Source organism: Myotis myotis, unplaced genomic scaffold, assembly GCF_014108235.1.
Source record: "Myotis myotis isolate mMyoMyo1 unplaced genomic scaffold, mMyoMyo1.p scaffold_m19_p_6, whole genome shotgun sequence".
Lineage (NCBI taxonomy): Eukaryota > Metazoa > Chordata > Mammalia > Chiroptera > Vespertilionidae > Myotis > Myotis myotis.
In genome coordinates this window covers 49,467,761-49,495,745 of record NW_023416368.1, presented here as the reverse complement: position 1 = coordinate 49,495,745, position 27,985 = coordinate 49,467,761, and the positions used below count along the sequence as shown (strand labels likewise).

The 27,985-nt window shown below is 43.5% G+C and overlaps 1 protein-coding gene and 1 long non-coding RNA gene across 4 annotated transcripts in view; both read left to right on the top strand.

Moving 5' to 3' along the window:
- The window catches only part of MAML3 (mastermind like transcriptional coactivator 3), a 387,866-nt gene that overhangs the window by 77,865 nt on the left and 282,016 nt on the right, over nucleotides 1-27,985 (top strand). The gene's annotated exons all lie outside the window — the stretch shown is intronic.
- Nucleotides 5-27,971, top strand: LOC118658249. Of its 2 annotated transcripts, none has more exons than XR_004968252.1 (5): nucleotides 5-1,213; nucleotides 3,314-3,486; nucleotides 19,331-19,478; nucleotides 24,732-24,814; nucleotides 25,746-27,971. It is a non-coding gene; the product is annotated as an uncharacterized LOC118658249 (long non-coding RNA). The 2 variants fall into 2 exon arrangements; XR_004968251.1 differs by lacking the exon at nucleotides 5-1,213 and adding an exon at nucleotides 1,220-2,989.

Here is a 27,985-nt window from a genome sequence, read left to right as displayed (position 1 = left end):
TTATGATATTTAGTGATTCCCTTGATTACTATCCCGAGTCCCTCTCTCTGCTTCCAAACTAGTGAAAATATCCCAATAAATGTTGATATTGGAGGCAAAGCACGCCAAAATGCATCATTCAGGAATTCATATGGAACATTATTGTTGCAGTTGCTCCTATAAGCGACGCTGGGCCTAACCCATTTACATAAAAGTTCGGAAGTCTTTGAGATAAAAAATAGCCTGTGTGGTAAAAAAGCTCCTTCATTTGATGTTCGAACAATTGGCACAAAACGATTTGCGGTTCATCTCTCAACACTGATCTGAAGATATTAGGCTCAAAGTGATCCTAATCAAGACTTAAATTGGATGGGCTCTCCTGGAAAGGAAGCGCCGCTGGTGGAATGGAAGGACCGGGGGCAGTGCTGGCGCTGCCGGCCAAGGTCAGGCTACAGCTTCCTGCAGCCGCTCCCACACAGGCCTCCCGTGTTCTATATGCTTCCTGCCTCTGGTGATCTTAGTGAAAACAGAGCCGGCGTTCCCTTAACACCATTTCTTTTGTAATTATTCAATCCTGAGAGTTCACACTGGTTATCTTTAATAATATGATTCTCCCCTCCTCCCTCCTTATTTTATGAATGTACTTGTTTTCTTAGCTAAGGTAGACTCTTAGATTAATTCCCAGTGCACACCTGTCCACATACATGTCAAATTGGGCAAACCACTGACCTGTGTGGCCTGAGAGGTCTGTACCTGAGAGGGAATTGTGTTGAAGTGTCAGAAAGATACTTCCTAAAACCTCTGTTATGGAGAGCCAGCGAGCAGAGAGATGCAGACGTTGTTCAGAGAATCGGCACATATGAGGAGCGGACCTCTGTTGCATGTCTTCTATGCAATAAAGACACCATGTTCGCTACTGAATAAGTTATTTAGTCCTCAACGCAAGTGCAAAGGTATTATTCCCACTTCTGCTGTCAGAAAATTAAGGCTCGGAGTAGTTACTGGCCCTGCCCAGTAGCCAAGTTGTGAATCAGAGCTGTCTGCTGCTCCAGTCTGTTTCATACATCTGATTGACTTGCTCTCACCCACCCTTTTCCGTCTGCCTAGTGCATGAGACATGGAGGTGTCCCTGAGAACTGTGTGTAAATCAATCATTGCTAACGGTGGGCACTAAGAGGCCTGGCTATTTAAGCTCTTACACACAGGGAAGACCTTGAGTAAATCCTTTTGAAAGGTGAGGATGTCATCCATCAATTGAGCAGAAACTTACTGAGCAGCTTCTTCATGCCAGGAGCTGGACTTTGCTCTGATTCTGGTGGAGCCTGCTGTCCGATGGAGGTGCCAGGATTGGGTGGTGAGGGGACTGGGTAGAGCAAAGCCCCTGGAATTATTAGAATAGTCGCATGCCGAGTCACTTGATATATAGCTTTGGATTTTTACGCGTTGGCTTAGTTTTTAAACAGGGAGTAAAACTTAAAACTCCTGTGTAGGCTAGAAGAGAGTTTTAAGGCAGGGCTTTGCCAAAGGTTTCAAAACCTTAATATGGATGAGTCAGGGCCCAGATCCTCACAGCAGACTGTTAGCTTTGCAAGGCCGATGATTTGTGAAGGCTGGCGGAGACTGTCTGGACTGAGTTTAATCCAGAAGGTCTTGAAGATGCTAAAGCCAAGAGACATGGATTTTGAAAAGTTACAGCTCTGGGGGCGAAAGGCCGCTCCTGGTTTCTAAAGGCAGACGGAATCGGCTGCATTTTATATGAGAAATAGCACCATCAGTAGAGCCAGCAATTTGGGCAATAATTATATTTCTTTTCCTTCTGCTTCAGTAACTACTGGCAATGTGTATCAATTGGGGGCGGGGGGGATTACAAAGAGAGATGGGATTCTACCTTGATGGAATTTTTCAAAGGAAGTAAAAGCAGACCCTAATTCCAAGCATAACTGAGTGTTTAATGTCAGTTTAATTCACACTTTCATTTCTATATATGTACCCTTCACATAAGGGCTTTTGGAGTTTGCTGGTGAACCCTTCATAGCAAAGCAGGCCTCTACTTCTGCTTCCCTAAGAGGTCTTGGCCTTTATTGGAGGAGTTACCTCCATGGCTGGAAGGTCTACCCTAGAAGGACCTTTATATGCAATGAAAGCTAAAGACAGCCTTAGTCCAGACAGACATGGTGGCTGGGAGCATGTGATCTCTGTCTGTGATTTAAACGGGTGATTTTGGCGAGGGAATTTCCAGTTCCAGGAGATGGGCAGTTTGAAGTCTTTGGAATCTTCCAGCAATTTGACAAGAGGCTTGAGAAAACCTTCTGGTAATTAGGAGAGAGCTTTTAAGAAATAAAACCTAAAAAGGCCCACTTTAATTTTAGGGCATGGCTGTTCTGTTGTTTTTGGTAAGATAAGATGAAGGTCACGAGAGAGAGGAAGTGATGGGCAGTCTTCACTGGTCCGTGCACAGTGCCGTGAAATGCTGTTTCCACAGAGAACCAGGCACGGCAGAGTCAGGAGGTCTTAAGCTTCTTTCCTTATCTGTCTGCCAGGAACCAGGGAGCCAGGGCTCCAGGGCTACCTTCTGCCTCTCCCCGAGGCATCCGCCAGGCAAGCTGGTGCTTGAAGTGTGGAAGGGCAAAAGCCACCTCCAGCCCAACTCTATAAACAACAGGACCATTTAGAGTTCCATAAAAGCCCACGATAAAGCACTTTATATGCCAGGACCTGGTAAACTTTGGATAAGACTGTGTTCCACTTACATTTTCTCTTATATAGTGTCTTCCTCATCCACACAAAGGCTGATAATGTGCCTCTCACATTTCCTCTGGCGTGAGTGTTATGTCAGAATGTGAAGACAGCTCACTTATGAAACAGTCTTTCCCTCTTAATTCAGTCATTCCTGTAGGTGGTTGCTGTAGAAGATGGATTTTTTTTTTCTAAAATAACTCAAAGAAGATTGTTTGAAATTTAGAAAGCAGAAACCCACTTATGTGATTAAATATGGATTATTATCAAGTTGGTGAGATACAAAGTTTGCTTTTGATTTTCTCTATAAGAAATGGAGATTTTCCAGAATCTCTAAGGAGGAAGGAGAGGGGAGCACGAGGTCGGCCTTGATACTTCCTGACACACCTTCTTAAATGCTCTCTTTTTAACATGCCCACTATGTCTCATTGCACCAGGATTCACCCAGGGCGCCTGTTTGTATATTAAAATGTTAGAGAACACCAAACATCATTTCCCGGTGCCATTGAAAGCTGCATAGTGCTACTTAGGCTAAAAAAAAAAAAAAAAAAAAAAAGACAACTTGAAACCTCTTTTCTTTCACTATTTTGTTTTAAAGCAGTCAAACCAACAAACAAACTCAGAAGTAAAGAGGACATTGCAGTTTATAGTGTTCTGGAAGGTCAGTGGCTATCAGTTACAGCATCTCAGCCATGTGCCAGAAGATTCTGACCTCATGAGGTGTACCAATATGAAGATCCTGTGTGCTTTAAACAAGCTTAACTAATAACGGTAAGGACCCCAAATAGAGCATAAAAGGGAAATGGACCCCTGTGGGAAATAGATTAGAAAATCCTTTATGGCTCTCCAAAGTGTGGGTCGGCTTCAGGCAGGGAGCAGAGAAAGCGCTGACGGCACCCCACAGGGAGTACATGGGAGGAACTGGGAGGTCTCTCCTGCCATGGACACGGGCAGGCTTTGACTTTCCAGATAGGATGGCATGACGAGTCATTTGTCTTCCTTGGTTCCTTTCTAGGAAGGCTACATGTATGCCTTTGTCTGAATATTGACCATTTATTGCAGTCCTATGCCACTCTCAAGATTCATCCTATCTCTACCTCTCTCTTCTACTAGTAAGCTTTCAGTTCATACTGGCTGCCTCTTTACTAATTAGCCCAATGCTATTAAAGAAAAAGAAAGGAAAAAAGGAAGAAAAAGGAAGGCTAACCTGAGTAGTTCCAGCCTGCTTCTTAATAGCTCTGTGATCTTAGGAAAGTTCCTCAGTCGCTCTGTGCCTCGTTTCCTTAACTAAGATGGAGCTAATATCTGCCTCAAGGTGTGAGGATCTGATTAAACAATGTATACAAAATGCTTAGCACAGTGTCTGTCACATAGAAAATGCTTAATAGTAGTTATTATAGTAGTTTTGTTTTAAAAAGTCAGGTGAATGTTTCATTGACTCACTTGTAAACCACAGAATCATTTCATCTACTGGCACTTGGTTATTCGGCAACCTCTGCTACTGATCATGAGTGAAAACAAGTAAATAGTGTATAATTTGAAAAGTAAGCAGAAAGGCCTCTAAGTAGCCAAAAAAGAAAAAAAGAAAAGAAAAAAAGGTCATCAAAATATATGTCCTTAGAACTATGCACTTTCCTCATGGCTTTTCCAGTTCTCATTCAGTTCTTGACTCATTTGATCCTATGTATTTGTATTTTACACATGATGTTTAACAACTGTGATGACTGACTTCTAAGCCTATAACAGGTTAGATACAGCAGATTGGAAGGGAGAAGGACCCATAGAAGCAGCTACACGATGGGCAGAAATAAGTAATAACTCAATAGCAAGTAGAAGGAAAATCATTGAAAAAGGACAGAAAAGTCTATAAGAGCACAGGAATTCAGAGCCATTTAGTGGGTGACACTGGTTTTGAAACCTTAGCCTATGTCAAACCTGGAGGGCTTGTTAAAAACAGTTGCTTGACCTCACCCCAAGAGTGTCTGAGCCCATAGGTCGAGGAGGATTCTGAGTATATGCTGTTCAAATTCTCAGGTGGTGCTGCTGCCCTGGTCCACACCTGTGTACAGACAGTGCCCCATCAAATGGTACGAGGCCAAATTTTCATAATCCAGAGATCAAGAAGAATGTTTAATTTTGTATACTGCTCTCTGTTTAAGGAGGCAAAAGGGCTTGTGATTCATTTTAGAGATATATATTCAAAATAATTAATAGAAAAAGACAACTCTTTAGGCATATCAAGAGGGAACTTTCAGCTATCAGAAGAGAGAGCTGTCCACAGTGATGTATTGCCCGAGATGCCTGGGCAGCCTAGTCTGCTGGGTGCTATTAAAATGGGGATGGGAGGTATCTTTTCCCACTTGACAATGCTATTTGATTTTTTTGGAGGTATTTGTGTTTGGGTGATTACTTCGCTTCCTCCTCCTTTTTTTTTTAGTGACTTTCTAGATAAAAAAGACTTCACAAACATGCTTTTTCTGCCATACCAACTGTTTGATTCAACTTAGCTCTCATAAATAGTTGAGCTTGTTTCAGTAACAATGTCAAAACACTGGGCTCTGTGGCAGTTGCAGATACAGGCACCATATTGTCACTCTCTTCTCAGTTCCTTTTGCCAGTCAGTGGTAATTTCTGCCAATTCCAAAAATCGTCTAAGGAACAAGTCATGGACTAAGGTGACTGCCTTGCTCGTGAAGACCATTGCCATTCTGAACATCAGATTTTTAGAAATGTTGTTAGGTAGGAAGATGTGTTTAGATTGGCCCACATTAATACTGGCCAAGGTTGTATTTTAATAACTGGGTATAAACTTGGCTGTTTCTTGACTTGAATCAACACATTGAAACTCTTGCATCATGGGGAACTTGGATCATTGTTTCGATTGCAGAAGTTCTTCAGAATTCTCTCCTCCCAGGCCTTCTAAGAACAGCATTTTGTTTCCTGCTAATCTTGGAGTGCTGGCTTCCTCCTCTCCCAGCAGCAGTATGTTTTCTAACTGGAGAGAGAATGCAGCCTTCCATATCATAGTTAGGGGATTATTTTCATTAGGCAGATCTTAGGCTATGATAAATCCCCTTGGTGCACTGAGCTGTCTCACTTACTCAGGGCCAGTGTTTTCTTCTGAGTCTAATTCTAGTACAAAGGGATGACTGTTCCCAGGGTGTTCACTGAAAAATGAAGTATGGCTCTAGGGTTTGGTGGCTGAGGAAGTCGGGGGAAAGGGGAAGTCTCTGCATGTGGGTGCCACGTAGACATCACATCAGATGTGTGTGCCTCATTGTCACTACTGCCGATAGGAAGTCTAAGCCATCACATCCTCGCTGATAACTTGGAATCAAAACAGCGATTCCTGGGACCACGCTGCTTATTCTTCCTGCCTGTTTAGCTGAGCGGATTATTCTCTTGCTGATGTCATTGCAGCTGGAACCAGGACCCTCTGGCTGAAATCCAGGGGCATGTGTAGTTTGGATTTCTGTTTACATGTGATCACGCTGATCACCGCATTAATACTGTAATTAGGAATAGGTCAAACCTTTTACTCCACCATGACAATATGAAGTACTAAGTACCAGTATTTAAAGAGAATATTTAGGAACATCAAACTATTCTAACAGTGATGTTTTAGGTAGGCAATGGCTGAATTTCAAATGCTGTTTTACAACATTAATGTAGGATCTGATGCTCTCTCTAAGAGAAGTCCATAAATTAAGCAAGACTTGAATTTTCCTTTTAATTCCATGTTTGACTTGGAAATGCTTTACTGTGACCAGCCATGTCAGCGCTGATCTAACCCCGTTCAGAGGAATCTTTGTGGTGTTGTCTAGGATATCGGAGCAGGGTACTCGGGTTAAATTAAGGGAAGTTAGCCCTTTGCAGTTCACCGTCTTTCCTTGGATTTCAGGCTTGCGCTAATTCTGTCTGTGGTTTCTTGATGGCTTTACTATCCCTTTCCTTTTTTGCCCTTGCAAATCCCAGGAGACTCTTCCAGACCGTTATTAGCATAAATAAAAATTGATATTGCTTCATAGATCACATCATGTATGAAAATTTCAAGATCTTTTGAGTTCTTAATATCCTAACTATTTTGTTGGGGAGAAACATTTTGGCCCATGTTTTAAATGCCTCTCACATTCCCATGAGAAAAAGATGCATATTTGATCTTGCCATTGCAGTGTCGTAGAAACCCTGACCATTTCTGTAAAACTAACCAACCCTTTTATTTTCTCCTATCTCTTAGCCTGGTCTTTAACTCTTATAAACACACTTAATATCACCAAGGCCAGCTGTCATCTCATCCCCCTTTGTAAGGGCTGACTCCCTTCAGTGAGGAATATACTAATACAAATGTAGAAAATGTGATCTATATCAGACTATCTTCTGGTTCAGACATGTTACTGTCTTTATTGAGCATTTACCCATTTCTTTATGCATTTATTCTATCCTCTTAAAAATAATAAGTATTTATTTTATTTCCTTAATAATCAGATGATGAGAACATCAGAGCATTTCTTTCTACCTTTGGCCTAAATCCCCAGTCAGCAGATGTTCCTAAGTACATTCTTTAGGAGCTATGTGGTATCTGATGTTTGAAAACTTTCCCATCCATAAATATGCTCTACAGTAGGGGACAGTGATTGCCTTAAGGGAAAGGAGCCCCTTCTGCCACCAGGCATTTCTTCAGGGGTATTTACCGAAACCCTCCTGTATTCCTGTGACTGTGTTTATTGAATACCTACTATGTTCCGGGGCTGTGCTGGGGATATTACAGTGAATAAGGAAGATGTTCATCAAACTTAAAGTCACCCTAAAGTTCTCGATACTATAATGACATCTATTTCTTTGTGGGAAATAATGAGAGTTGTTCTGGAAAGCACTGAACTATGACTCTGCTCTACAATTAGAATTTCTAGGCAGCAGTGAAATAACAATGAGAAATAATTTCACCTGCAACGTAGCGTTGTTCCACTCGCACAGAAGAACAGATGATATTACCAGTGTTTTACATGCAGGATGCAGCTTCTCTGGGAGAACACAGCCCCAGACTCTGTGTTAATTTCTCTCACACCCTTTCTCTTTTTATGCCACTTTTTTTTTCTAACTGTGCTTGGATATATTTTTTTCTAATTGGGTCAGTAATGTGAAGATCCATGTTTAAACCTAAAGGATTAATCAGAAGAACAACTTGTTTATATGAAAACATTCATTGTATTGCTTTTTAAAGCAGCAAAAAGACATTTTTAAACAAACAAAGTGCTCAATATTAGGGAATACTGAAATGAAAATAATAGGAATACCAGAAAGTAAAATGTGCTGGTTAGCATTATGTTCACATATGGGAACATAAAGTAACATAACTGAGGCAAGCAGAATACAAACAGTATAAACATATGCAATGACAATAACGATCTTCCATTTCATATCTACTATATATCCATTCATTGACTGAAATCAAGCAGGAGTAAGGAAAGAATTACAGCAAATGTTAGTATCTTTTTCTTAGCAACCTTAGTAATTAACAAAAACAAAACTCGAAGATCTTCTACTAAAAACAAAGAAAGCGTTGAACTGAAAACAAAGTTCTATTTTACATTTTAATAGAATCATACTTTATTTTCTCTTCCTGGTCCATTATGTATTGATATAGAATTTTAAAAGGGTATGGTACCTAATTTCTTAAATGAGTAACACTTCTCCCAAAATCCACATTTGGGTTTTTTAGAAAGACAGTTACATAAAGAGAAAACTAGAGTAACTCTACATTTATTTGGAGGTTAGGCTTACATCAACCTCACCCATGTGGTTTTAAAAAATAAAAATAAACATTATAAATAAAGAACTCTGAGAGGTGGGGGTACCCTTCACAATTAACCTGAGAGAGGCATGAGCCACCCTGAAATCCACAGCAGCCATCATGTGTAAAGTAAGAGAGCAGATTAGAAATAGTGTGAAAGCAAGAAGTGCAGAGGGCAGAAAGCAGGAAAAAACACAATCTAAAAAGCAGACTTGGAGAACTTGGGGGTGTGGCAGTTTGGGATCATTTAATGCAGGGTCAGAGTTCTACTGAGTTCCACACATCCCCCCACCCCAAGAGAATTGAGTAGCAGGCTATTATTACTAATAATATTCATAATGATGATCCTGTAATAAACCATCAAGAAGATGCTGTTTTCTGTTTAAGGACATATGGCTAAAGGTATGTAATGTTATAGAAAGATTTCCATAAAAATACCTTTTATTTCGATGACTAAAACTTCAGTATCTGGATAACTGAGCTACACAGAATACTGTATTTCTCTTAATGCCAGATAAAGTGTATCTTAGACATCACTTTAGAACAGTCTTTTGCTGACCATTAGGCTATTCCTTTTATTTCTTCTCTTTTCATGTCAATAAATGGACTGATTTGGTCATTTTCCTGTGGTTTCAAAAAAAACAACAACCTTGTGTCAAATGGTCCCTGGAGTCTGTATAAGACTTTTGGGGCAAATTTCTTAGGACATGGTTTTTATTCATTGTGTCCATTTTTAAGACAACTTTTTAGTTAAACTCTTATTAACAAATAAAGCAAAGTTTCACCTTCTCATTCTCTGCTCTTCAAAAATTAAATAGCTCTGCATGGTGACAAGGTGACAAGACCTCTAGCTTGAGGGCAGTCACCATGATTTTACTCTGTTACAACTTGGTTGTTAAGGGCCCTGGGTTTGGAGCTAGGCTGCTTAGGTTTAAATTCTGGCTCTGTTACTAACTAGTCTGATGATCCTGGGCAAGTTACTTAACCTCTGTAATCCTTAGTTTCTATCTCTAAAATATGAGCCCTAAGTAGAAGGGCTGTTGGAATTTGAAGTGCTTAGCTTAGTGCCCACACACAGTAAGTACTCAATAATTACAAGCTGTTATTATTACCCACTGATTTGTTTCTATGGCCAGGAGACCTAGAACATGATTGAATCTTTTCTTAACAATTCCAGGAGAATATGAAAAGAAAACTGACATTAGCGGAAGGCGTACTGTGAGCCAGGCCTCAAAAGAGGTGCTTTTTTGAATTGACGTCATGACACCCTTAGAAAGCACTTGGGAAGCTGAGATGACTCCTGATTGTGAACACCAGTGAATTTGCTAAGTGCTGTGTGGCAGGAACTGTGTGGCATGGAGGCTGTGTACACACATGTAATAGGTGCCCAGTGCTTTCCAGAGGGTTCAGGATTAACCCCCAGGCGGCATCCTGGCCACCCTTTCCTCCCTGTCAGTGCCCACCACTCCCTGCCCTTACTTCTGAGGCCACGTGCCCCTGTTGCCCAGCTGATTCTTACCCTCTTTTTCTTCCTTCTCTTCCCTCCATGCACTTTTCTTTTGTGTGTATTGTTGTTTGTTTGTTTCCTATCACCAGCTCTTCATTTCTAGGCCTTTGAATAAAAGTTGGTCTTTTAAAGAAACTGAGAGCCAGTCAATGTATTTATTTCCTCTTCCTTCCTTCCTTCCTTCCTTCCTTCCTTCCTTCCTTCCTTCCTTCCTTCCTTCCTTCCTTCCTTCCTCCCTCCCTCCCTCCCTCCTTCCCCCCCTCCCTCCCTCCCTCCCTCCCTCTCTCTCTCTCTCTCTCTCTCTCTCTCTCTCTCTTTCTTTCTTTCTTTCTTTCTTTCTTTCTTCTTTCTTTCTTTCTTTCTTTCTTTCTTTCTTCTTTCTTTTCACAACAAACTAAACCTTCATTGGGCAGCAGGTGTTAAGTCCTAGAGTGTGGGAATTTCCCTGTGCCTGGGCCCCAGTGGGCAGTCAAAGGGATTTGATGACAGAACTTATGACTTGTACTTTTGGACCTTTGACTTTTCGAGGTCGTGTTTACATGTGGCTGAGTTGTCAGAGGTGATGTTTTTACCTCCGTAGAGGCAGTGGAATATGTGTTTCTAAGCTCATTTTGAACATGGGTTTCCCCCAGAACTCTAAAGGTCTAGAGAGCTAGATTCAGGATAAGCAATATACTAGTATAAGTATAGTTGTGATTTATTTACATCTTGTCGTTCAGACAGCTGATTAGTTAACCCAGAAACTTCTTTAAAAAGTTTTAAAAACAAACAAACAAACAAATAAACAAAAGCCATAGAAAACTGTCCCCAGGGAGCTGTGTAGCTAAGGGACAAAAAAATTCTCTGCTCTGGGATCTTCTTTTCAGATTAGTATTGGTGGTTTATCAAATATATTAAGTCTGCTTGAACCAATTCATTCCATCGTAATATACCCATAGAATTGCAGCAAACAGGAAACAAGTAGAGTTTTTGATGATCTGAGTTGTGAACATGCCACCCCTGTTACTTTGAACCACTTCATTTTAACAAATAAATGAGATATTTGGGGATAGTGTTGGTAAGAATAACAAATTCTTGAGTGAGAAGGGCCTTTAGAGCCATGTGTTCTGACCTAAATAATCCAGGAATTCCTTCCACAGAATCCCTGACAGATGGTCATACACTTGTGTTTTGAATACTTTGTAGTGTCAGGAAATATGTTATTTCAAGAGGCAGTGTATTTCATTGTTGGACAGCTCAAGAGTTAAAAAGTTATATTTTTTATACATTCAGACAAAATTTTAATTCTTAGAACTTTCACCCACTGATCCTAGAATATTTATTAAATATACTATACAGTTGGATTTAGCACAGGGTGACTAAAAAGCTGTCAAATGTTTGCTGAACCTAAAGCTGCCTCGCTGTTTGGTGCTGTGGAGGACACTTAAGGTTCTGAGCCGGTCCCTGTCTGTGGGGAGCTCACAGATGATTGAGGAGACAAGCTAACACATTCCAAATGAACTGACAAGGGGTGATCAGAGAACTCAAGATTGCCCCATACTATCACAGGTATGGAAGTCTTAAGGGAAGAAGGTAGGGAGAGGGAATGAGCCTTGAAATATGCGTATGGTTTTGCCAGGTGTGAAAACAGGAGTGGGCCTAGGGTATTAAGTAAATAATAAAGAGACCACTATCCTAATAGATTATAGTAATGGAAGTTAAGTTCAGTAAGAAGGATATGGAGGAACTTGAAAACTCTGAAGTCTTTAAATTAATTAATCACGTCCTTCATTACTGTTTTCAAATCATAAAAGTAATACATGTTTATAATAAAGATGCAAACAATACAGGAATGTGGTTATTAAAAAGTGAAAAAACAACAATTTACCTTTTCGCCCCCCTCACCATTCCTGAGACATAACCACAGTTTTAACCACTGATGTATATTCTATGCGTCCCCAAACTATGGCCCATGAGCCAAAATGGGCCCACTATCTGTTTTTGGATGGCCCATGGACTAAGAATAATTTTTATGTATTTAAATGGTTGAAAAGAAATAAAAAGAATAAGGTTTCATTAGATATAAAATTCAAATTTGAGTGTCCATAAATAAAGTTTTGAATCTTGCCTATAAAAATTTTAAAGAATTTCATTTTCTCTCTTGTTACATAAATATCTATATAAAAGCCTCAATTTTTCCTTTTGCTTCCCCCCCCCCCCAAGCCTACAATATTTATTAAGTGGCTCTTTAGAAAAGATTTGCTGGCCCTTGGTGATTCATTCAAAAAACTGTTGTGTAGATATACACAAACATGCATGTTTATGTTGTGGGTTTTTGTTGTTGTTGTTGTGTTTTGTTTATAAAAAGAGGGATTGTCTGAACAACGTTATGGCAAAGTTCTTTAGATCTGAAACCACTAAATAAGAGCCACCATTGGTTATGAGGGCAAACTGTGTGTAGAAGCCAGACAGCCCAGAGTGGAAAACCCAGGATCTGGAAATATGGCCCCTGTCACCATCCAGGGATAAAGCGCTGTGTGTGCTCCCAGCCTGGGTTACCGGCATGCAGATGGGAGTGGGAGCTGGTGTGAGACTTACCAAAGAAACAGTCCAAGGGGCCTGGTGAGTCACTGAAGGAGGTGAGGTGGGGAACACAGGGGCCCCCACTTCCAGGTCGGTGCTGGAAGACATGATGGATATTGGAAGGGACTGTTTGGAGAGCAAGTGTTGGCCTTGCTGAATTTGGAGGCTCTATTCAGCTCCATGAGGAGCACCAGTCAGTCCCGACAGTTCATATTTGTCTGAGGGCTGCGTAACCCCTCACCGTGCATTCGCATCTTGTGTGGTTGATTTAATAAAATCCAACTTTCACATTTTGAATGAGGTAAGTTCTATGTTCCTCTTTTCCGTTACATACAACTCATGACATCCACCCATACGGTTAATGCTGGATATTAGGGCTTCGTGGTAAAACAGTATCTGGGAAAGAAATGCATCAAATTTATCATCATTTACCTTCCTTATTAAGGGAAAAGAGTAGATTTAAGAATGTTTGGAGGGAAGGAGCCTCTCACTATCTAGAACATGTGGGGTTTTTGACAGACTCGTGAGGCTGCCATTTCCACCTATGGAACAGATGTCTACACGCGGCCCCTGTGATTCATGGCACCGTCACAGTGCTTTACTTTGCACACACAACACGAGTCTGTGTCCTCTTGTGTTCTGCCAGTGTGCAATTCTGTGAAAAGGAGGCAAAGTTTCAGTGTTAAGCTGTTCATTAGACCACATGGCTGGCTACCCCATAGCAGCTCCACCTTGTGGATTGTGTCTCGGTGGTGAGCCCAGGCAGCTCCTTTTCTGAGTATCCTCTCAGCGCTCATTTCAGTGTTAACATGTAAGAGAGTCAGGGAGCCACAGGTGGGGAATTTTAGCCTTTCCTTTGACTTACGTTTGAACCATGCCTGGGTTTTCCATAGGTTTTACTCAAGTCTCCTACATACTGATTTTTTCCCTTACCCGTTTTGTGAAAGCAGCAGGTAAATGAGATCACAAAACTAGGAACTTTAAGGGGAAATGTAACTAGAATACCCCCACAACTCCGAGGCACAGCACAGATTAACACCAGGCATGCGGCATCCCTGTGAGGTAGAGGCCACAGTGATTCAGAGGTTGCCTGGTGCCAGTGGGCCGGTGGCCAAGCCACGGGCTTGAAATCAGGAAGCCTGGTTCTTACTTCAGCTCTCCACTGGCTCACTCTGTGCTGTTGCAAGCTGCACAGCTCCTCTGTCTTCCATTTAGGAAATGAGAATCTCACAATTTAACATCCAACTATTCCAAGTGGGATGCTTGGGAATAAAAAGCAAAAATATTTGCAAAGCACTTTGAGCATTCTCAACGAAGAGTGACATTTGAATTTTCAGTTCCGCTCAATGTGTACCTATCTCGGTGAAGATTCACTAGATATTCTTTGCCAAAACGAATCAAGCTGTACCTCCCGACCCATTACTTTTAGAATCACCTAGACTTCCTTCTCCTGAAACCTTTACTGTGGTTTTAAATATAGTGCCTATTTTGGGGCACAGAGAGAAAGTCATGGGTTCTGTTAGTGACATTGTTTCTTATCCTTCATGGAGAAAAGAGTAATAGACGTACTGATATTTTTCATCATTAACACATAGGCCTGTCTCTATGCTTTCAGAAAAGTATAACCTGGACTTTCATAATTAAATGGGGTTTTTATTCCTCAGTGGGAGGGGATTTCTGGGACTGGGCTAAACACATAGAGTAAAACAAATATGGATTCATTACCATGCTATTACAAAGCGGAGCAGCTCCTAAATACCTGTACTGTACGAGTGCTTCACTGTCCTATTTTTGTCTGTAGAGGAAAACTTGAGCAGATATTGGACACAGTTTTATTTTTCCCAGGATAATTTAATCAGCTATCAAAGAGGATGGTTAATAAAGTGATTTCACCTTAGTAGTGATTCTAAAGGAGCTGTGGGCTCTTATCAAACTATGTTTTCCCACCCCAGCGACTTGTGTGTAATCACTGTCCAAGCAAGTCTCTGTGGAGGGCTGAAGACCGCTGGCCTCATGGGAGGACTGAGGGACAGGTTCTGAGGCCAGCCAGCGAGGGAGGGCCTGACCGTTTCCTCACTCAGGAGTGAGCCCACAGTAGTGAGAACTGTGTTCAGTGGAGCAAATGGCTGCCTTTGTAGGTAATACCAGGTTGTACAGCCGTGCCCCGAGCAGTAGGTGTCACTGTAGTCAGTGGCTTTTCCTGCTCAGAGCCCAAGGGGTTAATTGGGTCTGGTTTAGTTGGGCTGATGGAGGCCCAGCTGTGCCCACCAGGGTGTTGTCTTGGTCTCTCCGGCCCCAGTTGATCTTAGGAAAGGCCCCAGTCCATACTGAAAGGCACTGTTTTTCTGTAGGAAGGGAAGAAAGATACTTTCCCTTCTATATTTTAGAGTTTAAGGCTGGGTTGAGTTGGGGTGGATCAATAGGTCAGATAACCCTTCCAAAATTTGGTGGGGCACCTAGGACAGAAGCCCTGTTATATGCAGGCGCTAAGAGCTTTCAGAACTTCTATCTGCATCCCTCTCGGAAATTTCCCTTTACCACAAAGGAGGCAAAGAAAAAACATCTCTTTCTAGCAGAGATGTACTTTTGCCACTTTCTACTCCAGAGAAGCTAAAATGGAATTTAGAAATAACTACTGTGTTGGCTAATTAAAAAGACAACACACCAACAACCTGTGGTTACTTGCTTTTTCAAGCACCCCCAATTTTACTTCTCTTGTCTAGTAGCACCCTGGTGTGAAAACAAAATAAAATCTAGGAAACTCACCATAGAGTTTCAGATTCATCTTCTCTCTTCCTCTTTGCCTAGATAACCCATCTCTCTCCCCACCCACCACCCAGTGTGGTTTCTCCATCAAAAAAATACATGAAGGAAGTATATGTGATATACCTGGATACTCATTAAAAATACCTCCTGTCCAGTCTCTGCACTCCTCGCCCCCTGCCCCCCCCCCCACTCCCCGCCCCCGCCAGTTGGTTGTTGCTAATGCCCTGAATAAGCCTTGCTCTTTCGGGTAGATATGGTAAGCTCAGACTACTCTCTCTCTCTCTCTCTCTCTCTCTCTCTCCCCCTCCCTCCCCCCCCCCCCCTTCTGTCTCCCTGACTGAGTGGCTCCCTTTTAAACCATCCGCACACTCCTCGCTGAGCCAGGTGGCGTTGCTTCCTGTCTCTCCAGCTCGCTGTTGCTAAGTGAGAGGCACCATATCACACATAAAGCTGAACCAATAGCATCCTGACCCCCATAGGCTGGTAAAAGCTGAAGAAAGAGACTCCCACAGTGTTGTCTGCGGCTGACGGGTCCTCCCCCCTCCCTCTCCCCTCCCACCTTTTCTTTTCCAACAGGAAGGGGCGGTGGTGAGGGAGATGGTAGGAGGAAGAGGGAAGAAAGAGAATGGGGGAGGTGAATCCTAATATGCCTTGCTGTACTTGAGATAAATGCCATTTTTTCTTTGCGAAGAAAAGGAATGGTGGCTTCTCTTGAGCAGTCAGGGACCAGAGGTGCACTCTTTCTGCCCCCAAACTGCCTGCGTCACAGCTCACACTCTGAATAAGACGTCTGCTACCTGCATCAGCTCTCTCCTCTCTCTCTCTCTCTCTCTCTCTCTCTTTCTCTCTCTCTCTCTCTCTCTCTCTCTCTCTTTCTCTCTCCTTCCCTCCCTCCCTCCTTCCTTCCTTCCCTCTTTCCCTTCCTTCCTCCCTCCCTCCCTCTCTCCCTCCATAGCTATGAATCTTTTCATTTTTTTTTTAAATCCCCACAGTTGTGCAGATCTTGGCACCCCTGTTCTTTCTTCCTCTCACCTCTCCTCTTTCCCATCTCACATTCCAGAATGCGTGTTCTTACATGTAAAAATTAGCAAAGGGTATTTCATCTACGGTCCTGTGGCGGTAGTCATCAGAGTATCCTGGGGAATGGGACAAGACAGGAGGAATATTTATAAAGGCCATTAAAGAAATCACCTGTTCAGAATGTCCCCATCTTTGGCAAGGTCTGTACAAGCACAGAGTGCAATGAAGGGCTGTTCTTAACTGGAAAACGGCCAGTGTAGACACCAGTGGTACAGTTGAGATTATACAGAGGAAGTGACATTTCTCCTATAATTACCTGGATATTTTGGGCAACATCAGACCCGAGTTACCTAGGTAATTAAGGCTTCGTAGATCTGACCTTCGAACAAAACAGATTCCAGTGAAGTTTTCCATGGAAAATGTTTGCTATCTTTGGTGATGAAAGCAGGGAAGGCATCCACCGTTTCTGCAACCACATGAAGTCCAGTTCCAAGCAGACTTTTCTTCGGTTTGATGCCCAGTAGGTTCCCAATAAATTTCTCCTAACCTCCTGGAGATGGCTTTATTATTGGCTGCTCACGTGCCATTCGAAAAAAATAACCTGTGTTTATTTCTCAGTTGAGGGCATTGTGATTCTCTGTAACCTATTCCTAGGTTTCTTGTGTTTGGGTGGGATATCCCTGGTGAAGCTGTCCATTTCCCTCAAGAAATTTTCCTTTTATACTTGAAATACTAGCCTACTCCTGGACCTGAAATCCAGTCCACTTCCTCAGCACCACAGAGAAAAGCGACCATTTTTCTCCCTTTTGCAGCATTTACAGTAATCTTTATCTCTTTTTTTTTTCTTTGAACCAACACTAAATGTTTTCATGAAGTTAAGCCTGCGGTATCGGATTAACCAAAAGGGAATTACCAGTGAAAAAACTTACCCGGTGCTGAGTAACTGCAGTGTTTTCTGTTTGTTTTAAGAGCCCGTCTTTTTCTTATTATCAGGAAGTAAAAAAAAGACAGTCAGTGCACCAGTTCTCCCAGGCACCATTTTAAAGCTAAACTTTCAGATCTCATGTCACTTACTTTCAGTCCATCCAGGTGAACCCAGAACTGTTTGCAGGCAGCTGCATGTTCAGAGCTGAGTGACACCTTTATCTTCCACCGTCATCCCCACCCCCACCCCCACCCCCACCCCCACCCCCACCCCACAACACACACACACACACACACACACACACACACACACACACACTCCCCGTTGGGGGGAAGTGTTAATGATAAACTAAGGCTCCAAAAGTGGACAATGGTGTTATAAAAAAAAAAAAAATACTGACTTGCAGCACCTCCCATAAAACTGACTTGCCCCTGGACTGGTCCCTGGATGGGTGTTATCAGCTGTTACTCATTCACTGCGTATCTATTTTATGTTCAGCGCTACGCTGAGAGTTTTGAGCTGTTCCGTCGGGCATGGTGCCTCCATCTCTGGGTTGCAGCCCTCTCCTTTTCCCAAGTTTATTATTCAGATACAGGCCCCGTGCTTTGGCCAAGTAAACCTGCCCTGACCAGCTCTTCCTGCTTCTCGCCTTCTGGTTGGTAATTCTCTTCCTTCAAATCCCTGTTGCACCCCCACCTCCGCTGCCCCAATGTCCTGCCCCAGCCAGCCAGGCACAAACCCCTCTAACTCCCTCAGCACTTTCCCCAGATGCGCACTTGTCTGACCTCCTTTCTAGACATTAGTTATGACTTCTCCGCCCCAGGTACTGGACACATCCTGTGTTCTCCCCGCTCTGCCCTTGCTGAAGCTGGGGGTCCCTCCCAGACTGCTGCTCTCCCCCCAAGTTCTCCCTGTGGAGACTGGGCCCCGCAGTCCCTCTCAGGATCCTAGTGAAACTTTGCTGTCAGCCTCGCCCACGCAGATGCATCTTCCAGCCTAGGAAGCACCAGAGCCTTTCTCCCTGCCTCTTCCTTAGAAACTGCCCGTGTTCTCAGTTGTACTTGCTGTATTCTTGGTCGCGCCAATAGATCGGAGGCCGGCAGTAACCACTCCCCGTGCCCCACCAGCCTCCCTGCAGAGCCAAGTCAAATCTATGCTTCCATACAGATGGCATTTGCCCTGCAAGCCTAGAGTCAAGACAGTCTCCCAAGTGCCCTTTGGGTCAGTGGCTAACCCTAAACTCCTTTATGAAACGGTATCCTCCCCACTGTATTTTAAGCTTCCCAGGGCCACATGTCTTCCCCATCCTCCTGTTTCCTCACGTACCCAACGTCAGTGCCTGGTACCCAATACGCACTGAAAAATGCCTAATGAATTGCCTCATCACAGAGCCCAGGAAACCTTAAAGATGATGTCTGCAACTCTCCAGGTTTTCAAATATGTGCAGAAAAGAATGGACTTTTATGTGACTATTTTAAGTCAGATCACAGTGTCACGGAGTTCAGCTAAATGTTATTGTTTACCCATCAGGAGAGGGGAGGTGATGATACAGCAACAGGTAACCCCCAGATCTTACTAGTTTAACATAGCAAACGTGTAGTTCTTCCTCATGTGTGTTGCGGGTTGATGGAGAGAGGACGGACTCTGCTTATCGTGGTCGCCCAGGGAGTCATTGTGACCAAACTAGCCGCTATCTCACACCAGAGGCTGTGCTGAAGGAAAGAGAGGTCCGGAGGGTCTAACACCAGCAGTTTAATGTTCCAGCCCAGGACCGGCACCTGGGACTCTAGTCACAGTTTATGCACCAGAACTGGCCACGGGATCCCACCTCACCACACAAGGGCCAGGAAGTGCACTTCTGCGTGTGCCTGCAAGATAGCGACCTGGAGATATTTGGAGGAGAGCATGAAATAAGTCCCACATTTTATTGCTCACGCAAAGGTTTTTGGAGGAAGTTTCTGTTTACTACTATGTGTGGCAGCGCAGAGAATATTCACATAATTCCTCTCTCTTTGCATGTGGTATTCTTTTCTTCACCAACCAGGGCCGATTGCTATGCTAAATCCAGGAGACTTGGCCATGGCAATTCAGGGATCAAGGGTTCTGTTGTCTCAAAGTATAAAGCAGAGGGCTTGCCCATTGTTTACACTTCTTCAGCTGCTCTTGCCAATACTTCAGAGGCTCTTCTGATGGTAAGTTATACCCAAGGCACCTATCCAAGGACTGCCCCCAAATTCACCTGGAGTGTTGCCCCTGTCAGGATCATAGAAAATCAGTGCAAGGTTTTATAAATTTAGCCTAAGAAATTAGCCAGAGTGCTTACAAATATTACATAATAGCTGCATTATTTTTCACAGTGAAACATTGGGAACAGCCTAAATGTCCAACAACGGGGGAATTAGCTTTGCTAGTTATGATATGTAGAAAATGGAGTGTGCGCAGCCATTCAAATGATATTTTTGAATAATATTTAGTGAGATTGGAAAAAATGTTCGCCACATATTGATTGCTACGTTTTTAAAAAGCCGGCACTCGAACAGAATAAATAGCAGATTCTGCTTTTTAGAAATGGGTTATAACTGAAAAGAAAAATACTAATATAAAATATTCAAGATACTAATGGGAACAGGGCTTGTCTCTTTGTGGTCATATTATGAGTGGTTTTTGTACTTTTTCCTTGCATTCTTTTTTTCCCAAGTAAGCAGGAATGACTTGTGCATAAGGAGATAATGTGAATACCTCTGGCCTTAGGCATGTTGATTTCAGGAAACAGGGGTGGCATTAGTGCTGTTAGGGGAGGAGATGGAGTAGGAGGCACACCGATGACTCTATATGGTGGGCTGAGCCTGGTGCCAAGACAGAGATTCAGAAACAGACTTCCTGTGGCTCAGGAGACAGTGTGACGTCAGCTCCCACTTGCCCAGCCATCGGCATTTGACCATTCCTTCTGCCGAGGCGCTGTCTAGATCCTTCTTGGCATTTTGACTTGACATTTCACAGCCGCTGCAAACCCACTAAGCAGGGACATGACACTGGCACTTTGAGGCCACTGGTAACACTTGGGTTTGTAAAGAGATGCTACATTTGCTGATGTAGCAAAAAACTGGCACGTATTTATTTGGGGCTGATACAAACCCTTGTGAAACAGGGGCCCATTCTGGAAGAACTTGTAACACTCATTCATCCTGTGTTGTGCACTGAGCTATAATGCCATAGCTGTCATCCACTTTCAATGAACAATTGTCATATTGTCAATCCACAGTAACACGGAACAATTTTCATTCCCCATGTTGAACTATCGCCATTGTAATATAATTCAGTTCATATTAACAATGCTTTGATGACAATTCGTTTCCACTCCACCCTTCAGCCCTCCCTCTTTCCTTTTCTTAACCAGAGGGAAATGTATTTTGACAATATCTCCAGTGTTAACGGTTTTCTGCTTTTAAAACAGTAGGGCCCCGGAGCCCTCATTGAATCTGCAGAGAACACACCAATCTATTTTTTTTTTTTTTGCTTTTTATAGAACTATCCTGGGATTTGGTAGTGCCTTCCCTAGAAGAATGAAAAGTATCTTTTACCCATTTGACTTACTATTAAGACCGCCCCCCCCCCCATGGACAATGAACATGCATTATTATTCTTCCCTTTATTTAAGGATCATAATTAGAACTCAACTCTCTTCACTTAAGAGTTTACAGTCTGTTCATTAGAAAAGACTGCTTATGTTTTGAGTATTAATGGTGATGGCAGGAGCTGTTTACATGGAGGAATTAACTACCCTAATGAATTTATATTCACTGATTTTCCCTAGAGGGGAAGTTGCTTCTATGTCTGAGTGAGTCTTCACCAGTTTTCAAGGTACTTTCCTGTCACAATAGGCTATTTTGAGCTGATTGAGAGTGTTATCTTCGTTGGAATTTTCCCAAGAGCTAAATCCAGGCTGGCACACTTGATTTGATTAAAATACACTGTGCACAGGTGCATGAGCTCTTCCAGGGACCGCGCTGCAACTTTAAAGTCAAATAAAAGCTATTGTCTGTTGGACGCATTCACTTTTCTCGGTTTTTAAATTCTTTGCTGGCCCTCATACTTGCCCCAAAATACGTTGCAGAATGTGGGGAGTTGGTGAGAGTTCGGGGAAGGGAGAAAGTTAGATGTCAAAAACCACCAGAAAGTTTTGTAAGGTCACGATCCTCCCGACGGCCGCTTGGAAAATGTTAAGGTGTTGCTTTCCCAAGGCCTCTTCCTCGGCATTCTTGTGAACAAAAAATCAGGGCTTCTGAAGGAGTGTATTTCTCAAATATAGGGAAGCAAAATTGAAACTGGGCGAGGAAAATAATTCTGTCTGGAATCCGAGAGTTTAGCAGAGCCTCGGGTAAATGAGGATAGATTTAACGACGACATGTCTGCATCCGTCAGTGAAGGCCGGAGACATGAAGAGAGAAAAGGGGTGAGAAGCAGAGGAGCGGGGGGAAATACGTGCATAAAGTATGCATTTCATATTTAAATTGTCATATGCCTGGTGCGATCGTGCATGTTGGAACAGATTGCGTAGTTTGTGTCTTTGTCCCCAAAGGTAGCCCTGTTTTTTCAGACTTGGGTCCCTCCTTGCTTCTGAGCTTTTCAGGGCATTATACCACCCAAGGGTAGACACCTCAGGGATGTGAAGTACAAGACTGTTACTCAACAGCTTGGGACAGGAAGCGGAGACCCTGCCACTAACTGACACTTCACAGTTCATGTAAAGTGTGTGCCCACTTGGGATGCTGCCAGAGCCCAGGCCAGATCTCTCTCCTCCAACAGGAAGCACCGGGGCCCGCAGGAAGCCCCGTAGTCGCTGCTCCCAGGCCTCACTGACTGTGCACGGAACCTGTGCGACTGGGTCAGACAACTGAGACCTCAACCTTAGTTTTGACTTTGCCCCTTTAAAATGGAACACTAGATCGGGGGGGGGGGGGGGGGGGGCGGGATGTGTGTGAGGTATGTTTTGTGGACCCATAGTTGTTCATAAGGCAATTCTTTTTTTTAAAATATATTTTATTGATTTTTTTTACAGAGAGGAAGGGAGAGGGATAGAGAGTTAGAAACATCGATGAGAGAGAAACATCAATCAGCTGCCTCCTGCACACCCCCTACTGGGGATGTGCCCGCAACCAAGGTACATGCCCTTGATCGGAATCGAACCCAGGACCTTTCGGTCGGCAGGCCGACGCTCTATCCACTGAGCCAAACCGGTTAGGGCCATAAGGCAATTCTTTGTGGTATGGACCAGCTCTGCCAGCAGCCTTTAAAGCCACAAGTTAGGAACAGTGAGCATAACTTTTGTATTCGTGTTTTTCATTCATTCCCTCCCTAATGAAATGGGGGTGTCTTAATAAGTCAAATGAGTAAAAATACTTTCAGTTCTTCTGGGTAAGGCACTCCCTAATCCAAGGATCTGTAATAATAAAAACATAATATGCTAATTAGACTGGATGTCCTTCCGGACAAAGTGGGGCTGCGAGGGAAGCCTGGGTCCCTGGTGCCAGAGGGAAGTCGGTGCCGGCAGCCAGGGGAAGGAAGGCCTACTCTTGCATGAATTTCATGCATCGGACCTCTAGTAGTACTATAAAAAGAAAAAAAAAAGTAGATTGGAGGGCTATGGGTGGGTCCTACTGTTTTAAAAGCAGAAAACTGTTAACACTGGAGATATTGTCCAAATACATTTCCCTCTGGAATCAGACAGCTGGGGTTGAAGCCCAGCTCTGCTACTTCCTGGCAGTGTGATTTGAGCACACCACTTACCTCTTATTAGTAAAACATGGATAATAATAATCGCTACTTATCAGGAACTTTGTGAGGATGAAATGAGTTAATATGTACTTCCAAACAGCACCTCACACCTAGCAAGACCTTAGTAAAAGTTAGCTCTGTTATGCATCGATCTCATGAACAAGAGACAGCTACCCATATAGTCTTACTCAGATCTCCTCTAGCTAAAGGTCCCTCGTGAAATATCAAGCTCTCTGGAGGATAGAGTTGCCACATTCCCTTTAAATTTTGGAGGTATGGTTTCCCTTTTTATTTATCTTTGTATGAATCATTTTTTAAAGAAAATAAATATCCTCATCTTAAATAGTGCTAGAGGTGAGATCACTCCTCTGACGGTTTGAGGGAGGGGGGATGCGTTGCCTTCCAGTCCCTCCACTGGGAGTAGCTGCCCCTCCTGCCCTTCCCTGTCTCCCTTTCTCTTCTCTTCCTTCTCGGGTCATTATCATCGTCCTACCTCCGCCCTACTCCACAGAGCAAAGGTGTCCACGCTCTTCAAGACTCACTCCCAAAATAGTGTCATTTGCCTCTCGAATCAGGATACCTCAGTATGCATTTGTATAGAAACGTGTTCATATTATTGGACATTAAATAACTTCTGTCTGAAGAAATGATGTCTTGCTTTAAATGTCAGGCATATAAAAGTTCAAAAAATGTTCACACTGCACCATACCACACAATGATTCCATGGCGTCTTCCATGAAAGTTTCATAGAATGCATTTTAGAGACAAGCAGAATGGATCAAACACTCGCTAAATAGTAATTGAAGTTCTGTTCTTTCAGGGACTTGAGTGGAATTAAATGTATTCCCTTAGATTGTCATAACGTCTCCAGAATAGAAGGAGGGTAATATTTTATGTTTATATAATAGTGGAAGAAGACTATTATTATGCATAAAATATATATTGGAATCCTATTTAAATCAGTGAAGGGTTCATTTCTGACACTGATTCCCATATTCTGGCAGGATAAGGTCACAGTGAAAGACATAAATATAGCAATTGTTCTCTGTGCAAATTAACATTTTTATTTTTCACAAAATGATGATGTGCTTTTGTTAAGCACTTTACCTTGCATATTGTTGATTTTTGGAGGGGGTGTGCTTTGCTATTTCTAATTTCTGTTGAACATAATATTGGATATTATAACCCCAAGGTTAGGCCCTAGCCGGTTTGGCTCAGTGGATAGAGTGTTGGCCTGTGGACTGCAGGTCCTGGGTTCGATTCCGGTCAAGGGCACCTGCTGGGGTTGCGGGCTCAATCCCCAGTGTGGGGTGTGTAGGAGGCAGCCGATCAATGATTCTCTCTCATCGTTGATGTTTCTCTCTCTCTCCCTCTCCCTTCCTCTCTCTGAAATAAATAAAAATATTTAAAAACACACACTAAGGTTAGAGGAAGGAGAGATGGACAGGTTGATGGACATCAACCATATAAACCTCGCAAGGGAGAGAAAGTAGCATTACAGGTGGGAAGAACTCTCAACCCTCTGCCTAGATGTGAGTTTTGTTTATAAATTCTTTATAGAGGCTGCAAACCACACAGGACAAGGACCTCACTCTCAGGAGTTTAGGTACGTTTCGAGGTGTATCTCTTACGTTCAGTGTTTCTTTGTTTCCCTTTTGTCTCCTACCCAGTATTGGTTCACGCATTCAGATGATTGGAGATGCCCTCAACGCTATGGTGGAAGGAGAATGAAAAAGTGTTCCTACCCTCAAAGGTCTTATGAGATCTCTCCTTTCTTCTCCCTCTCCCTCTGTCTTTCTCATATGAAACTAGATGTTAGGCAGGGCCCCTCCCATTTTCCTGGATCTTTTCTGCCCTGAACTTTCAGTTCTGGAGTGCGTTACCAGTGTGCCCACCTATGTCTGCACTTTCCTTGTGCCCTTGTTGAGGGTCCATCAGTGTGTGTGTGTGTGTGTGTGTGTGTGTGTGTTTGTGTTTGCCCACCTGCCCCAGCAGTAGCAAAGGAGTTGCCCTTTACTTTCATATGTGTTTCCTTTTTTGGGGGGCGGGGCAGTTGGCAGTGGTGATGGTAGAGTATATTCGCTCTTGAAAGGTAAAAGAGGAAACCTCAGAGGCATTTTACGGCAGTGTGATAAGTCCTCCGTAGCAGGGTGGCTCTTGTTTTTGTGTGTGTTACACAGAGACAATCCACGGAGGTGTCCCTTTTGTGAAATTCCTGCCTGGCCTTGTGTTCAAGAAGGACTCCTGAGCAGGAAATGCAGAAATGGGCAGAGTAGGGGAGTCATACACGTAAATGAGCAGTGACAACACAGCATGACAAGTGCGGTGTGAGGGCTGTGCCTAAAGTGCTGAGGGGCCAACCCGAGCAGATTGGGGAAACCTCTGAAGGGGGTGAAGTCACCTCCAAAGTCAGGGCTTGTGATTCAGTGAATGCGGATGTTCCCACCAAGGCAAGGCGTGTCGAGTGCTCAGACCATGTGCTTGAGAGAAAAGATCTCCCATGCAGTCACCTGGCCTGGTGGGCTCCCGGGGAGATAGGCATGCAGGTTCCCTAGGGGCATTCCAGCAGGCAAGTAGGATGTTATGGCCTCATCGCCCAAACTTCCATGAGTAACCATCTCAGCCCCATCAGCCTCACCTTGCTCTCCATTTGGAATTCGCTCTTCTTTCCGTCATCCCCTCAGACTTCTTCCAAAGGAAGCCTGGACTCTTGTTTACTTTCCATCATTTGCCTCGGTGGTATTCCTGCGCATGTGGAAGTGGCCCGTCATTGCCGTTGTCATCTCAAGAGCATCTTCCCAAGTAACAGCTGCGCTTTCGTGGACCCATCTCTGGGAGTTAGTTAAGACTAACTCCTTTAATCCTCACCACAACCCTGCAAGGTGGGTGCTATTATTACCCACATTTTACAGGTGAGGAAACCAAGGTACAAAAAGTGGAGTAGTTGCCCAAGGCCACAGATCTAGTATGTGGCAGAGTGGCATTACGGATCCAGAGAGTCTGGCTCAGAAATGATTGCTCTACATACACGCAGCACCTCCTGAAGGTACCATATGCAGTCATTGTGCACGGCCCTAGCAAATCAGGGAAGTAAAACACAAGCTCTCTGCCTCCAGTAGGAACAAAAGACATGTGAAAATATCAGACCCATGCAGGGGTTTCTCTATATTGAAGTTTGTTTTCAACAGCCCTGAATGTTCTTATTTAGATAAATGAGAGCTGCCCCTTGCCAGCACTGTGTGACCTTGGGCAAGTCCTTTTGTTCCCCGCCTTATCGAGGACATGAGGGAGCTGGAGCGAATGATCCTCAAGGTCCCTTCCTGCTCTGAGGTTGTCTGGTTCTGTGTTTCTGCATCAGGCGCTCTGTGGCACTAAAAACACGTAGCACTTCCGAGTGCACTTCTCTCTGAGCCTCTTCCTCACCCAGGTGGGATCTCCACAGCCTCCTGTGAGCTTTATTAATCACACAGCGACTGTCATCTTCCCAGACTCGGGTGGAATGGCTAAGGTGCCCTCTGCAGAAGATATCGTGGCTAATGTTCTCATTACTGACTAATTGGCTAAAGAGACTTCTCTCACATTGCATTTAGCCTGATTGATAGTTTTGTATCACCTGATGGGTGGAATGGACAGCCAAACCAATTACCACCGCAGAGAGCACCCGGTACAGCAGAGCAGTGCCGCCTGAGACAAAAGGCCCTTATAGATCACGTCTAGGGAGGGTGCCTGCTGAGAGTTTGTTAGACGAAATGATTTTCTGAAAAGTACAGTTCGACATGTACTTGGAATCCATGTACCTCAGGTCACCCCTAAACTCACTGGGCCTTGTCTTATTGAAGGAAGGTGTGTTTCTGGTTATGTTTCAAGCATGGGTAGCCTGGGTAACCAGTTAGCTGCGTAACTAATCCAAGTTAGCTTGTGCTGCGTGAAACTATACATCGGTTGGCTCAGAACTCACGCTGCAGGCCTCCCCTGGGTCACGTCCCACCCAGCCCTTCCCTCAGTAGCCCTCATTAGACCTAGGGCATTGCTCAGATCCCTACCTTGCTTATGCTGCTCAGGCTGTTGAGAGGAAATAACATTCAGGTCACTTGCTGCGTCATTTAAATCGAGTCCATCTCTTTTTAGTGAACGTATTACTTTGTTGAAATCTCTGTTGAAAGTGCAAGCCTCATTTTCAGAGAGGAAAGAGAATAACGCATTAGGGATTCACCTTAAAGTCCAAGTCAAGGAACTTCTCCATCTCTTCTTAGTCCTTTCTTTTTCTAAAGCGAAGGGTCAGAAGTCATTCATCGCACTTCGCTGTAAACAACCTTGATTTCTGAGATTTCCTGGGAGAGATAAGGAGTTCTGAGCGCCTTTCCCTGTAATCTATTGAATTGACTAGGAGATGTCAGTGAGCCAATGAGACGTCCTCCACTCTGTCCCCCGAGCAGGGCCGCAGTGATCTCAGCGTCGGCTTGGGATTCTTGAGAATTACAAGGCACGTGACAAGAGACTTGCGACACTCAGTTTGATATAAATTCTTGTGGTTGAAGCACGTTTCAGTCCACGTTGGAAAGTAGACTTGAGGAGCCCAGGGGAATGGCTGCAATCACAGCGGCCACCACGCTGCGCTCCTGAGCGTTGTCCTCTTCAGGTATCTGCTTTGCTTTCAAAAAAACAGAATACTTCCTGGAGGTCTGATTGACATACCGAAAGCTGTATGTATTTAATGTATGCCACTTGCCGAGTTTGGAGATAAGAATACACCTGCAACACTATCACTACAATCAAGCCCATAAACTTATCATCACCTCCAAAGTTTCCTGCCTCCCCCTTCCCCCCGCACCATTTATTTTACTTTTAAAAATATTTCAAAAACATTTTTCCTTGCCCTAGCTGGTGTGGCTCAGTTAGTTGAGTGTTGTCCTGTGCACCAAAA